This window comes from Bos javanicus, chromosome 11 (genome assembly GCF_032452875.1).
Source record: "Bos javanicus breed banteng chromosome 11, ARS-OSU_banteng_1.0, whole genome shotgun sequence".
Classification (NCBI taxonomy): Eukaryota; Metazoa; Chordata; class Mammalia; order Artiodactyla; family Bovidae; genus Bos; species Bos javanicus.
Genome location: NC_083878.1, coordinates 84,858,315 through 84,870,916, shown reverse-complemented (window position 1 = coordinate 84,870,916; position 12,602 = coordinate 84,858,315). Strand labels below are relative to the sequence as shown.

The following is a 12,602-nucleotide window of genomic DNA, read 5'->3' as shown; positions in this document are numbered from 1 at the left end:
ACAGTTTTTCAGCATACATTTATACGGAAACCCAAAAGGAATGTTTGAAAATATGAGTTATAATTTAGTACCACTTGCTAAAAATAACTTTCCTTAAGACTAGATTTGACTAGATATTTTTAGTTCAGAAGCTAAGGGTTAATGGAGATGTTATTAGGAGTCGTACTTTGCTGCAGGTCATAGATCATGAAGAACAAGTGAGTTTTTTCATGTAGCGGGAACAAAGGTTTTTATCTTCGGGTGAAAAATCTCCCCAGAAATGTTTAATGCTGAGAGGGAAGTGACAGGCCATTTGAACAAGTAGAAGAATGTGCTCACTTTTGCTTCCCAACAATGGAGTGTCTCCCTTCTGAGGAAACTTGGAACTCATTTTCTTCAGGAAATGTGCTACATTTATCCTGAAATATAGAGCTCCTGCTTCCCACTCTGCCTTTTATTACGACTTCTTGCCCATGCTAATACTCTGAGAGCAAAGGTGTGAAATACAGCTCTATTAAACGGAAATGTAAATCCTTCCTTTCTTCATTCATTCATCTTTCTTCCCTTTTCTTCCTCCCTCCCTCCCTTCCTTCTTTCCCTCCTTACTCCCCCAGCTGCTCTCTCTCTCCTTTTTCTTCTTTCTTTCCTTGGACCTGTGGTTTAGTTAAGAGCATGCACAGGTGTGCCTGATCTCATGCCTATATTTAAATCTCTTCCCAGAGATGAGGGTCTATTACCTCTTGGTATTAGAAATTTTGCTTGAGAAACAAGGGGAATAGACAAAGCTAGTTATTGTTGTTGCATCCCTTCATCTTCTCAGATTATACTAGACTGAGATTCCTCCATCTGTGCATCTGTGCTCCATACCTGCACACATGCACACACACACACACACACACACACACACACACACTCTCTCTCTCTCTCTGTCTCTCCTGGTCCATCTCCAAGCTAAGCCTGTGTCCCCTGCTTTCCTCTTCAGTCTCGGAAGAGTTCTCCTCCTACTGTAGTATTTATGTATATATCAACTGGGCATCTTGTCTGATCAGTAGATTTCCGACAAGGATACACATGCATGCCTAGTCACTTAGTCATGTCCGACTCTTTGTGACCCGTTGGACTGTAGCCTGCCAGGCTGCTCTTTCCATGGGGTATTTCAGGCAACAATACTGGAGCGGGTTGCTGTTTCCTTTTCCAGGTGATCTTCCCAGCCCAGGAATAAGGACAGAGATTCTAAGTTTCTTAGAAACTCCCAGCTGACTTGGGTGTGGATGGTCTGTGAACCGCACACTGAGTATCAAGGGTAGAAAGGGCAGAGCAGTAATATTGAATTCAAGAGACCAGAGTGAATTGTTTGGGTTTTGTTACAAACTGCCTGTGTGACCTTCTGGAGTCCTTTCTTATTTTTAGGTCCCTGGTATGCCCACTTAAGAATTGAGGGAACTGGGCCAGCTAACTTCTAAGATCTTTTCTGACGTTGTCTTACTCAATTTTAGATTTTTACTATTTCTAGTCTATTCAGGAGCTCTACTAAGAAGCAAAGAACAAAGCAAGCCTCAAGCTTATATGGTGGAAAGTGGGTGGGAACACATTAAGGGAAGCAAAAGGCAAAGAGACTCCTTTTCCTACTACTGTGAGCCTTGTCCACAGTATGGCTGCCTTAAAAGCACTGACTAATAAGAAAATGCTAACATTCACTACTAAAGTCCCACTGGCTTTGCATTCATCACCTGGACTTTTGTAAGAATTAAATGAAATAGTGCAAGGATGTCCATCAACACAGAGAGGCTGATGTTTGATACACTCACACATCAGAGTCTTATACAACCATTGAAAGGAATAAGAACTAAAGGGATGGACTTGGCAGGGATTTCCATGATGTATAATTGATTTGAAAAAGAAAGAAGTAGATCAAGTGTGTATCGCATTATCCAGTTTTGGCAGAACAGTGCCATGCATGTGCATGTCTATCCACAGACCACCCTATTAAAATTGCTGCCACTCCTGCTTATTACCCTCCTGTTCTGCTTTGCTTTTCCTCTTACTCTTTCCCTTCTTCTGTGCTTATTGTGGGTCTCCTCTCATTAGAATATATCAGTTGTATGAGGTGTGGAATCTTCATGGGCTTTTGTGTTGTTGGTTTGTGTCTTCTTTCCTTCATTCTTGCATCCTCAGAATCTAGCATAGTACTTGGCACACAACTGGCGCCTAGTAAATGCATGTCAATTGAGTGACTGTTTGAACTGAGTGAATGAATGCACATGAAGATGAAGGAAATATGGAAGGCATAATGTGAGGTGGAAGGCATGAGGGGGTAAGTTAAAGAAAAGAGAAAGAAACAAGCTGCATTGGCAACAGGATGGTGATAAGACTGTTTTTATGTGTCCATGTGTTTGTGCCTGAGTCACTCAATACACAGGTGATGAATGGACCTCCTGAGACATCTAACAGACATTCTGCAGCTACTTCCTTCATCTCTCATTTTCATGTGATCTCGGGATTGATGAAGGAGTTACCTAGTAGTGACACTGGTACAGCAGTCCATTCTCTGCATCATCTCCCCACCCCCGCCAGATCCTACGTGCTGACAATCAAAGATGTGACTTCTGATCCCCATACTGCTACCATCAGGGAGTGTGGCCCTGGGCAAGTCAGTTCTTTGCCCTGGGCCTTGGTTTGATTATCTTTAAAATAGACCCAGTGACACTGTTCTCAGCACACATGCAGGTGCTCGTGAAGGCGGTGCAGACAGTCCTCTCCTCCTACTCGGGGCTCTTCCTCTAGATCTCTGACCCACTTTCCCTCCCAGGCTGTGGTTACAAATGCAAATGCTTGTTTCACATTCAGACGCTTGGTCGTGAGTCTCTATGCAATAACACCATCTGCCTGATCTGTCTGCAAAGCATCATCACAGTCAGGGTAGGGATTGTGTCTTATCTCTGAATTGTCAGCACTCAGCCAAGGGCCTGGTTCAGAGCAGGGGCCCAGACCTCTTTGCTAAGCTCTGTGAATGTACACACCAGATGTCATCCGGGATCATCTTACTTCTCTGGGTTCAGGTAGACTTGGCTCAAATACTCAGTCCCATGACTTGGATGAGTCCAGACTCTGGCAGATAAATCTGAGAATTCTGGCCTTTATTCCTACTGCTTTCCGCTGTTTCTTCTCTGTGATTTCACCTGTTCTCTTGGCTTTTACATTCTCCAAACTGAGCCCAAAATTCTGCCCCTAAACGAATCCTCATTCAAAAAATAAAAATCACTTGAGCTAAGGCTATTACAGATCCAGGAGATGTTTCTGAAGAGTCAGATAGTCTTGCCTCACCTATGTGACTTTTGAAATCCATATAGGTATCACCTCTGCCACTGAAAAGACTTTCAAAACCATTGACTCAGCATTCAACTTTCTGGCTGAAACTAGTTTCCCCAGAAAGTATTCACTTCTTTGCCAGGCCCTTGTTCCTCCCCAACCAATCTAGAAATTCCAGCAAATAAAATTTCTCCAGCCTCCAGGCAAGTGTACCAAATCATTATGATGCTCTTTCCACAGTCTTATATTAACCTAAATGAAGTTCCAGACGCGTCTCAGAATATGGCACATACATCTCTACACTTAGTCCCCATGGATGGAGACAGATATTTGCACAAATGATATACACCTGATATGGTACTCTATGTACAGTTAGAGAGTTTAGGGCAAATGAGGTGCTATTTATGAAAAGCAAACAAATATTAACCTTTGGGAGTAACATGTATTAATGAACTCTTGATGTATTCAATATTCACTTACTAAGCATTTGCTAAAGGTGTTGACTTCTGTGCTGTAGGCTGGTCACCCTGAGGTGAATTCACCTTCTGTTAGGAGAGAGGACATGCACCCACATTTCTTTAATACAGGTTCAGTTCAGTTCAGTTCAGTTGCTCAGTTGTGTCTGACTCTTTGCGACCCCATGAATCTCAGCACACCAGGCCTCCCTGTCCATCACCAACTCCCAGAGTTCACACAAACTCATGTGCATCGAGTCCGTGATGTCATCCAGGCATCTCATCCTTTGTCATCCCCTTCTCCTCCTGCCCCCAATCCCTCTCAGCATCAGAGTCTTTTCCAATGAGTCAACTCTTTGCATGAGGTGGCCAAAGTATTGGAGTTTCAGCTTCAGCATCAGTCCTTCCAATGAAGACCCAGGACTGGTCTCCTTCAGAATGGACTGGTTGGATCTCCTTGCAGTCCAAGGGACCCACAAGAGTCTTCTCCAACACCACAGTTCAAAAGCATCAATTCTTGGGTGCTCAGCTTTTTTCACAGTCCAACTCTCACATTCATACATGACCAGTGGAAAAACCATAGCCTTGACTAGACGGACCTTTGTTGGCAAAGTAATATCTCTGCTTTTTAATATGCTATCTAGGTTGGTCATAACTTTCCTCCCAAGGAGTAAGCGTCTTTTAATTTCATGGCTGCAATCACCATCTACAGTGATTTTGGAGCCCAAAAAAATGAAGTCTGACACTTTCCACTGTTTCCCCATCTATTTCTCATGAAGTGATGGGACCAGATGCCATGATCTTAGTTCTCTGAATGTTGAGCTTTAAGCCAACTTTTTCACTCTCCTGTTTTACTTTCATCAAGAGGCTCTTTAGTTCTTCACTTTCTGCCATAAGGGTGGTGTCATCTGCATATCTGAGGTTATTGATATTTCTATCAGCAATCTTGATTCCAGCTTGTGCTTCACCCAGCCCAGCATTTCTCATGATGTACTCTGCATATAAGTTAAATAAGCAGGGTGACAATATACAGCCTTGACATACTCCTTTTCCTATTTGGAACCAGTCTGTTGTTCCGTGTCAAGTTCTAACTGTTGCTTCCTGACCTGCATTTATATTTCTCAAGAGGCAGGTCAGGTGGTCTGGTATTCCCATCTCTTTCAGAATTTCCACAGTTTATTGTGATCCACACAGTCAAAGGCTTTAGCATAGTCATGAACTGTTAATATAGGTTAGAAACTGTTAATATCATAGAATAGAGGTAAAAACAGGGTATGGGGTTCAGAAACAGAAGGATACCATTATGGACACATCTATGCTGTGATTGTAGGGGATGGCACAACTGTCTGCCAGGACTGCCAGGACAAAAATGTTGTAGATTGCGTGACTTCTATACCAGACATTTTTTCTTAACAGTTCTGGAGGCTGGAAATCCAAGATCACAGTTGATTTGATTCCTGATGAGGACTGTCTGCCTAGCTTGCAAGTGGCCACATTTCTACAGTATTTTCAGGTGGTAAAAAGAGTGAGCAGTCTCAAGCATTTCTTTTTATAAGGACACTAATCCTATTGGATCAGGGCCCCACCCTTACAACCTCATTGAACCTTAATAACCTACATTAAAAAACTTGTTTCCAAATATAGTCACATGGAGGATAAGAGCTTTAACATATGGATTTTGTCCATAACAGATGGTATCTTGGAAAACATCCTAAAAGGGTATCTAGTGGTAAGGGCATTTCAGACAAAAGGAAGATTAAAAAATGGTAATATAATAACAACAACAACTGCATACTCTGTTTCTGTGAGGGGCCTTATGGATATCACTTTCCAATTCCAACAATAATATCACTGGGAGAACCTTATAGCCCTCATCTAACAGATGGGAAAACTTAGGCTCTGAGAAGCGAGTTATACCACATCATTCCATGGGCTAATGGGTAGAGATAAGGTTGAACTCAGCTTTAACTATTATAAACTAGCACTATCATGTTTGAGACCCTTAAAAGTCTTTGTGCAAATGCCATGCATGACCACACTCAGGTTCCCAGGGGGACTCTGGAATCTCAACTTTTAGTAGCAGGGAACAAAACCAGAGCTCTTCTCGAGTCTTTCAATGCCTTTTGCTTGCTTAGAATGTTGAAGAGTCAATATATACATAAATCCCAAGTATCTTCATTTTACTTTCACACCAGCACAATAGGTAACAGAACTCTCTCCTGTAGTCTAAATAGCTTTTGTGTCAGTCTACAGGTTCTTAAGCCAAATTTGCAGTTCTAGAAGCAATTCCTCAGACTTGGTTGCGTGGAGGGAGACAGCTAAATACTTCTTTGCCTTTTCTTTTCTGCCAAATTGAGTTTCTTACAAAACAGGGGAAACAAAATCTTGATAGTGATTCATAGGCAGTTTCTACTCTTTTTTCAACTTTCTGAAAAGTAGTTACATTTCTTTCCTCCCACCCCTCCTCTTATTCTCACTGTATTAAAATTCAACTTGAAGTCTGTCTGGGTCTAGCAGAATCTCTAAAGTGCCTGGGCTGAAGCCATGTTAACAAGAATCAGTGTTGGTGGGTGTATGTTTCACAAATGGAACAGAGGAAATGTGTATCCTTATACCATTTATTTAATCATCTGAACCTAGGTTTCTTTTGCTCTCAAGATTGTTTTGGGGAAAAATGCATAGTAAACTACTAAGGCACAAAGTAGATACTCAAAAATGACTAAAAAGTTTGTTGTTTAATTTCTATCATTGCCACTTGAAAATATTAGCAGCACGAGTTATGTATTTTATGGTTTAATGTTGACTCTCAGAGGAAATTCAGAAATACATTGTCTGATCTGGAATTAGTGTCTTTAGATCAGTCTGGACCTGGCTGGCTCTGTTGCTCACAGCCTGTTAGGAATGACAGCAGGGGGATGTGTTGGGCTATAATTTACTGAGCATCACGATAAAATACACTGTGTCACTCCATCCTTCCATTAACTTCATGGTGTTACAGATGAAGAAATCAAACTTTCAAATCACGCATCTAGAGGCAACATCTTCAGGATTCCAAGTGTGTTGGATTCTAGTTGCTTCTGTTTGACTCAAAAGCCCATGTTCTTTTGTATGACACACAGTTGCTGTAAGAAAAGACTTCACTCTTTAGAAGTGCCCTTTCATGCTTTGTGTGGAGGTGGGCTGAAGTGGTAGTGAACACCCTCCTCTTAAGAGTCACAGATGGGGCTCACAGATCTAGCTCTGCTGCTAATGTGGCGGTGACCTTGGAAAGCCTTTGAATTACTCTCTCCCCCTCTGTGAAGGAAGGAGGTTGAATCAGATGATTTTCAAGGTCTCTTCCAGCCCCAAGGTAAGAGCATTATTTAGCTCATCCTGACAAGAGGATCCAGTTGCCAAAGCAAACATGCTCAGGCTCCAGGTGTCTTTGGTTTCAAAGAGTAAGAGTGAAGAGGGAGGAGTGCACTCCCAGAGCACAAGCTGTCCCTGTTCCAGCGCTGGTTGACACCCATTTCAACCACCTACCCTGAGGTGCTGTAATCCTCATCATAAGCCAGTTTCCTGAAAGTCAAAACCTAGAGATCATCTCAAATCAAAGGCAATCTTTAAAGGGACTCAGGAAGCAACACAGGCATTTTTCAAAAAGATGATGACCTAGTTCTGGAAATCACCTCCTTCGTTCAGTCAGAAGTTTACCAAGACGGCTGAGCACATGCACGATATGAAGATTGATCCATGGACTCAGCTTGAGACACGTGTCTTGCTTTATGAAGGTGATCATGATATATTGGGGAAAATAAGGGGGTTGTAATCAAATGTGTGTTGTTATTCTGACTTTACCCCTTGTTAGCTGTGTAACCTTAGGACAAGTCCATGGACTTTGCTGAGATCCAGTTTATGTATCTGTGTAATTCAAGATATCGATCTTGCAAGATGTGAAGTTAATATATGTAAATATGTAAATAAATAATATATGTAAATATGTAAATATGTAAATATGACAAAATATGGCTTAAGGAATACTGGGACACGTTGAGAAGCAGAGTGAGTTTTTAGAGATTTTTATATGGCAGTCATCATGCTTATGTGTCCCTATTTTCTATAACCTTCCATCTTCAGTTTCCCTAGGATGTCTGGGGTTGGAAGCTAGGCTAGCCCAGACTGTCACTGAGGAGAGCAGAGCTGGAGCTCTCATTCTGAAAGGTCAGTCTGGAACGCCTAGAGCCTTATTGAGGACAACAGCTGTAGCTGCAAATCCACACAGCAAGGCAAAGCAACTGTACCATGATTAAGGATCGGACGCCAAAGGAGCGAAGCAAGGCGGATGAAGAAAAAGGATAAGGAGGTGAGAGTGGTAGTCAAAAGTAACTACTATTCAGTGTGCTTATAATTTAACTGTTACTTTATATATCTTCTCCAAGCAGTCATAACCAACAAGGTCAGAACTTTTCTTGGTAATTTGTGCTTACTTTCTTCCCAAGCTGCCAGAGACCTGACACTCAGTCTCTCCTGAAACAGAAGAATTAATATGTGACGGAACTTTTTAACCTCATCACTTTAAGGAGTAGGGACTATTTTAGCAATTTATCCTCGGAGGAACTAGGTATGACTTTTCTGTTGGGGACGTGAATTTTACCAACAGGAAATGTGGTTGCTGTTGGGGCTGGGGCTAAGCCTGAGAAGACTCTGGAAAATGTGTTCCTTTACCCCCTGCAGTCACCTGAAAGGGACAGAAGTCTTTGAAAATAAATATCAATTGATTTACATCCAGGATAAAAAAGAACAAAGAGAAAACAAGAGTTCCGCTGGACTTCTGAGAACATTTGTGTTGTCCTGTAACTAAAGGCTTACAGTGGAAGTTGCAAATTAAATGTGAATGAGATCAAGTTAAAAGGTGATTTTTGTTTGAGGCAAATGCTTCGACATAATGTTTCTATACTGTTATGTTTGGAGTGAATACAAGCAGATGTGTCAGAGATAAGCTAGGTAAAACACGAGCAGCATCTTCCTTTGATATGAGTCATTTTTTTCTGATTACATCTGATCTGCATGCTTGGGGGCGTGGCTGAGTTCTGAGCTACAAGGGCTGGGTGGGTCTCTCTCCGTTTTCTCCATTGTTCTCTGAGGAGCTCTAAATATTCCGAAGGGTATCTAAGAGGTGACATGTGTAAGCGTCTCCAAATCCTCCCCACTCTCTGCTCAACCATAAGGGCTCCATTTATATCTGATTCATATAAGAGGCTCCCACCCACAATTTCATCACTTTTCTAAATGGATTCTAGATAGCACTGCTCAGTAGAACTTACTGTGAAGGTGGATGTCTTCCATACTGTCTACCTATGACAGTCACCACTAGTTACCTGTGGCTATTAAGCACTTGAAATGTGGCTAGTGAAAATGAGGAATGAAATCTTGTTTTTAATTAATTTAGTTTGCAATTGTCACATGCCTAGTTACTATCAGGGCTTCCCGTTGGAAAGATTCCCTGGAGAAGGAAACACCAACCCACTCCAGTATTCTTGCCTGGAGAATCCCATGGATAGAGGAGCCTGGCGGGCTACAGTCCATGGGGTTGCAAAGAGTCAGACATGACTGAGTGATTAAACCAAACCAAAGTGACTAACTATCAGCCTATTCTTGAGGATGATTTTGAGTCCATATGCTCTGACTCTGTGACCAGAGTCTAAGCATTTCCCAAGGCAAGGCAGTGACAGAGAGCACAGTGTTTAAGGAAGAAGTGCAAATATCTCAGTAAGAGCTGAGCTAAAGGAAGTGGTATTTGTAGACTTGAAAAAGGTAGACACAAGCTATAGCCCACATCCTTGTAATTAAGGCTTTGGTGGTGGTGGTGTAGTCGCTAAGTTGTGTCTGATCCCTGTAACCCCATGGATTGTAGCCCATCAGGGTCGTCTGTCCATGGGATTCTCCAGGCAAGAATACTGAAGTGGGTTGCCATTTCCTCCTCCAGGGGATCTTCCAGACCCAGGGGTCCAACCCACATCTCCTGCATTGCAGATGAATTCTTTACCACTAGCCACCTGGGAAGCCAATTAAGGCTTTTCTTGTAAGCTTAAAGAGGAATGTCTGTGTGTGTGTTCGTCACTCGGTCGTGTCCATGGACTGTAGCCCACAAGGCCCCTCTGACCATGGAATTCTCCAGGCAAGAATACTGTAGTGGGTTGCCATGCCCTTCTTCAGGGGATCTTCCCAAATCAGGGACTGAACCCATGTCTCCCGCCTTGCAGGCAGATTCTTTATGGTTTGAGCTACCCAGGAAGGAATGCTTTGTCTATTATTAATATTTAGCTGTAGGAAAGAACTGTGTGAAAGGTGTTCTGACCATGGTAGAAACATGCAGCAGCGAGGAAGCTGAAGGCAGGGGCACCCAGCTCTCTTTTTGCTCTTTGGTCACCTATTGGTTCCCTGCTTTGGCCAAATCGAACAGGAAGTCCAGGCTGCAGTCCGCAGACTCCAGCTTCCTGGGCTACCAAGTACGATGGACAGGAGGGGAGGGGAGATCTAGAGGGGAGGGGAGATCTAGAGGATAGGGGAGATCTAGAGGAGGAACAACTGAGCACATGGCACCCATGTCAGGCCGCATATCAGGAAGAGTGAGAACAGAGACAGAAACGTCGGGGGCATCCATTTCACCTTTGAAATAAGAGTTCAAACTATGCTGTCAATTAAATTTCATTAAAAGAGAATGGTAGAAATGAAAGATTACATGTGGTAAAGGAATGACTTTTTAGGGAGGCCACACATGTGACTAAGTTACCTTTGCAAAGCAAAAAAAAAAAAAAATGTGGCTGTACGTCCCTGGTGGTCCAATGGTTAAGACTCTGAGCTTCCAAGACAGGTGGTGCAGGTTCCAACCCTGGTCAGGGAACTGAGATCCCACATGCAACTTGGCACAGTCAAAAAAAAAAAAGTGACACATTATATTCTTCAAAGATGGTCATCATCAGATTTCCCATTCTGCATGCCCTCCTTACAGGGGAATGATGATGCTCTTTCCCTTTGAGGGGTGGGGGTCTGTTTCCTACTGTTGAATCAAGATAGGTTTCTAATCCCAGAGGAAGGACACCCAGTGACTTCTGCAGCGGGATCACAGAATGCCATTCAGCCTCCACAGGGCTCTTCTGAGATATTTGCTCTTGGAACCCAGCCGTTATGCAAAATGAAGTCCAAGCTTGTCCGTATGGAGAGAAAATGCAGGGAGACCACAAGGAGAGTTCCAGCTGAGACCCATGCTGAAGTTCCAGCCAACCTCCAGTCTCAACCAGCAGACTGGATGGAGATATCTCAGGTGTTTTCCATCCCCCAGTCACACAGTCACACACTTTTCCCCTCTCCCAACGGCCAGCCATTCACATCTTTCTAGTTAAAGCCCCAAATTGTTTAGAACAGATATGTCCTCCCAACTCCTGTCTGAACTCCTGACCCACAGAATCCGGGAACATCACAAAAGGTTTTTTGTTTTTTTTGAGACCATTGCACTTTGGGACAGTTTGTTACACAACCATAGTCATTAGGACATTAATGTATTTAGAATAATGAGGAAAGGTCATTTAAGGAGTATCTTCTTTTTAGCAGAAAGAAATCTAACTCATTCCTGAAGGTCTTCTCATGACTGTGAGCTACAAGCACAGGAAAATGAGCAAGTGGCAGAGGCAAGAACAGGAGTGAAAAGGGCAGAGAAGTATGAACCTGGAGAAGCTGAAAGGAAAGGAAAGGGGGTCCTTCTCCTTCTCAGACACATGGGAGGGATGAGAGCCAGTGAACGGGCAGAGGGGAACCAAGAGAAAACCCCTTTTGGAAGATCCTGCGGCACAGTGCTTGAGAACACTGCTGCTGCTGCTGCTAAGTCGCTTCAGTCGTGTCCGACACTGTGCGACCCCATAGACAGCAGCCCACCAGGCTTCCCTGTCCCTGGGATTCTCCAGGCAAGAACACTGGAGTGGGTTGCCATTTCCTTCTCCAATGCATGAAAGTGAAAAGTGAAAGTGAAGTCTCTCAGTCGTGTCTGACTCTTCGAGACTCCATGGACTGCAGCCCACCAGGCTCCTCCGTCCATGGGATTTTCCAGGCAAGAGTACTGGAGTGGGTTGCCATTGCCTTAGCTACATATCAAACAAAGCTTAGTTTGAATCTTGTCTAGCAGAAACCAAGTTACTTAAAACCTCTGGGTTTTTCTCATCAGTAAAACTGGTGCAGCGATACATACTTTGCATCCTGTATGGTGGTGATTCATACATGAAAGTGCCTTATATATCATTGTGGGTGAATAGTTCTCGATATACCTTCAGTAAAGAAGGCTGAGTATTGAAGAATTGATGCTTTTGAATTGTGGTGCTGGAGAAGACTCTTGAGAGTCCCTTGGACAGCAAGAAAATCAAACTAGTCTATCCTAAAGGAAATCAACCCTGAATTGGAAGGACTGATGCTGAAGCTGAAGCTCCAGTACTTTGGCCACTTGATGAAAAGAGCTGACTCATTGGAAAAGACCCTGATGCCGGGAAAGATTGAAGGTAGGAGGAGAAGGGGGGAAGCAGAAGATGAGATGTTTGAATGGCATCACTGACTCAATGGACATGAGTTTGAGCAAACTCAGGGATACTGTGAAGGGCAGGGAAGCTGGGTATGCTGCAGTCCATGGGGTCACAAGGAGTTGGACATGACTTAACATCTGAACAACAAAAACAGTACCCACAATAGCAAGTTCTGGTGCTTCTTATGAATGTTACAAAATGAATATCTCAGTTAACATTGATACGTAGAACAGAAAATCTGCTTAGGTTGCCAACTCTTGTAATGAATTGAGATCTCCCAGAGCTTAACACTAAATATATAGTTAGAGATAGG

At 43.0% G+C, this 12,602-nt stretch overlaps 1 long non-coding RNA gene across 2 annotated transcripts; it reads left to right on the top strand.

Moving 5' to 3' along the window:
- Positions 1-6,741: 6,741 nt before the first annotated feature.
- Positions 6,742-9,384, top strand: LOC133257423 (uncharacterized). 2 transcript variants are annotated; one of them, XR_009739546.1, is made up of 3 exons: positions 7,164-7,513; positions 7,860-8,085; positions 8,222-9,384. It is a non-coding gene; the product is annotated as an uncharacterized LOC133257423 (long non-coding RNA). The 2 variants fall into 2 exon arrangements; XR_009739545.1 differs by lacking the exon at positions 8,222-9,384 and having other exon boundaries at positions 6,742-7,513.
- Positions 9,385-12,602: the final 3,218 nt, after the last annotated feature.